Source organism: Eumetopias jubatus, unplaced genomic scaffold, assembly GCF_037043125.1.
Source record: "Eumetopias jubatus isolate StellerSeaLion01/CBP00866 unplaced genomic scaffold, mEumJub1_p1.0 scaffold_16, whole genome shotgun sequence".
Classification (NCBI taxonomy): Eukaryota; Metazoa; Chordata; class Mammalia; order Carnivora; family Otariidae; genus Eumetopias; species Eumetopias jubatus.
The window spans coordinates 78,294,828-78,298,250 of record NW_028274822.1 but is presented as its reverse complement, the minus strand read 5'-3'; the positions used below and the strand labels follow the sequence as shown (position 1 = coordinate 78,298,250).

Here is a 3,423-nt window from a genome sequence, read left to right as displayed (position 1 = left end):
TTTCCTAGAAGGAGGGGCTCTCTTCCCTTGAAATGAAGGTTCCATGAGGACATGGACAGGTCTGTTTAGCTCATCATTATATGCACCCCCAGCACCTAGGATGGTACAAGGCATACATTTGGCATAGTATTTGTGAATGAATCAAGGAATAGATGACTTCTTCACTTCACCACACTGGCCATCTATCACCTGGAGCCCAAGAGACACTAGGCCTGAGTTAAGCCAAATTCTCTCTCACAAGAGTTTGGAATCTGATCCACAGATATAGATGGGTTGGGAGCCAGACGAGAAGACACTAACTCCTACGGTAAGGTCCTCAGATCTGCTCTGGGTCCTGCCTGCCCCAAAGCCACATTGCCTAACTCTTCTTGGAGCTCCTGAAATAAATGTTCCTTCAATAAATTTCTCAAAGTCAATTTTAGTCACTCTCTGCATCTGGCAACTCGCGAATGCAACGACTAGCACAAAAGAACATTAATTGGCTCACATCAAAATCTGGTTTAAAATGCTTCATTGGTTTCCCATTGTTCTTAGAATAAAACCCAGACTCCTTACCAGCGGTGGAAAGGTCCTGCATGGTCTGGCCCTGCTCACCTCTCCTACCCTCTACTTCTTAAGCATCCTGAGTTCTTTGCCACCTCAGAGCCTTTCCACACACCATTCCCGTTGCCTGGAATGTTCTTTTCTTAGCTCTTCAAACACCTGGCTTCTCTTTAGCCATCAGATCTCCACTCAAATGTCACCTCCCCCAGGAGACCTTCTAAATCAGTCATGGGCCCAGCTGGACTCAATTGACACATTCCTATTAGAACTTTAGGACTATATATGAAGGTGCAGGGGGTACAAGGGATAGCACAGTACCCCCAAGAGCAACAGAGGGGCCTGTATCACTCCTAGGCCTCAAGGAAAGAGGGTATGGGGCTCTCTGGAGCCCAAAATGAGAGTTCCTTGGAGAGGCTGGACAAGCTGTGACCTTCAATCCAGTGACTCCTCAGCTCAAGGCAACTCAACAAGAAGAGAACCAGGGAGGAAAATAGACTGACATCACTCTCCTCCCTCCTTCTGTTCTCCTGCCAGGACTCCCTGTTGGTTAAATCCATCTGAAACCAGAAGGCAAAGAAGTCTATCGAAACAGAATAGGATTTGGCAAACATTTTCGGTAAAGGACCAGAAAGGAAATATTTTCAGCTTTCTGGGGCCATACAGTCTCTGTCACAATGACTCAATTCTGACATCATAGCATGAGAAAAGCCATAGGCAATACACAAATGAATGAGTGTGGCTGTGTTCCGATAAAACTTGATTTACAAAAACAGGCAGTGGGCCAGAGTGTGTTGGGCCTGGATGTAGAACATTCAAGACAGTCTGCTGGGTCAGAAGATGGGATGGAGAAAGGTAGAGAGTAGCTCTAAGGTTCAACAGGATTTATCTAGCATACCTTCTCTAGCCACCCCATCTAAGTACCCTACTCCCCCAAGTCACTATCACATTGCCCTGCTTTTTTTTCTTTCACCACAAATCATAAGCATCTTATTTGTTTGTCCATAAGAGTAGGAATCATGGATTTTGTGAAGCGGCAAAAGAGACGGCCCACTGCGTGACCTTGGCTCAACTGTCCATTTCCTGTGACCACCTCATTGACAAGGACATCGGCTCCAAGTCTGACCCACTCTGCGTCCTTTTACAGGATGTGGGAGGGGGCAGCTGGGCTGAGCTTGGCCGAACTGAGCGTGTACGGAACTGCTCGAGCCCCGAGTTCTCCAAGACTCTGCAGCTTGAGTACCACTTTGAAACAGTCCAGAAGCTCCGATTTGGCATTTATGACATAGACAACAAGACACCTGAGCTGGGGGATGATGACTTCCTAGGAGGGGCTGAGTGTTCCCTAGGACAGATTGTGTCCAGCCAGATAATAACTCTACCCTTGAGGCTGAAGCCTGGAAAACCTGCTGGGCAGGGGACCATCACGGTATCTGTTCAAGAGATGAAGGATACTCATACACTGACCGTGAAGGTGGAGGCCAGAAACCTAGATAAGAAGGACTTCCTGGGGAAATCGGACCCGTTCTTGGAGTTCTTCCGTCACGGTGATGAGAAATGGCACCTGGCATACAGATCTGAGGTAATCAAGAACAACTTGAACCCTACATGGAAGCGCTTCTCTGTTCCCCTTCAGCATTTCTGTGGGGGAGACCCCAGCACACCCATCCAGGTGCGATGCTCAGATTATGACAGTGATGGTTCACATGATCTCCTTGGTACCTTCTACACCAGCTTGGCCCAGCTGCAAGCAGTTCCGGCTGAGTTTGAATGTATCCACCTTGAGAAACAGCAGAAAAAGAAAAGCTACAAGAACTCTGGGACTGTTTGTGTCAAGATTTGCCAGGTAGAAACGCAGTATTCATTCCTGGACTATGTGATGGGAGGCTGTCAAATGAACTTCACTGTGGGCATTGACTTCACGGGCTCCAATGGAGATCCTTCCTCCCCGGAATCCCTGCACTATCTGAGCCCAACAGGGGTCAACGAGTACCTGACAGCACTGTGGAGTGCGGGCAGTGTGATTCAGGACTATGACTCGGACAAGCTATTCCCAGCATTTGGATTTGGGGCCCAGGTATCCCCCGATTGGCAGGTCTCCCATGAATTTGCCTTGAACTTCAACCCCAGTAACCCCTACTGCCCAGGCATCCAGGGCATTGTGGATGCTTACCGCCAAGCCCTGCCCCAAGTTCGCCTCTATGGCCCCACCAACTTTGCATCCATCATCAACCATGTGGCCAGGTTGGCAACCCAGGCTGCACATCAGAGGACTGCCTCGCAATACTTGGTGCTGTTGCTGCTGACTGACGGCGCTGTGACAGATGTGGAGGCTACACGTGAGGCTGTGGTGCGTGCCTCTTACCCGCCCATGTCAGTGATCATCGTGGGTGTGGGTGGTGCTGACTTCGAGGCCACGGAGCAGCTGGATGCTGATGGTGGACCCCTGCGTGCACGCTCCGGGGAGGCAGCTGCCCGTGACATAGTGCAGTTTGTGCCCTACCGCCGCTTCCAGAATGCCCCTTGGGAGACACTGGCACAGACTGTGCTCACAGAAGTACCCACACAACTGGTCTCCTACTTCAAGGCCCAAGGTTGGGCCCCATTCAAGCCACTTCCACCCCCAGCCAAGAGCCCTGCACAGGCTCCTCAGGCCTAGACTCCCTTAGAGGGTGGGCTATGGCTCGTCCCCTGCCTTGCGTCCCCAGGGTCTCTGTGGGCATGGCTCAATCCTGCACACATTGCCCAGTGCTGCACTTTACATTTTATACTTTTATATTTGCTCCTGCTGTTGCTCTTGATCCCTCCTGCTTGCCCCTGGAATCCTTCATTTATTTTTTTTTTAAAGATTTTATTTATTTATTCATGAGAGACAGAGGGAGA

At 49.9% G+C, this 3,423-nt stretch overlaps 1 pseudogene; it reads left to right on the top strand.

The window, feature by feature from the left end:
• Nucleotides 1-268: 268 nt before the first annotated feature.
• LOC114219189 (copine-1 pseudogene) lies at nucleotides 269-3,199 on the top strand (annotated as a pseudogene).
• Nucleotides 3,200-3,423: the final 224 nt, after the last annotated feature.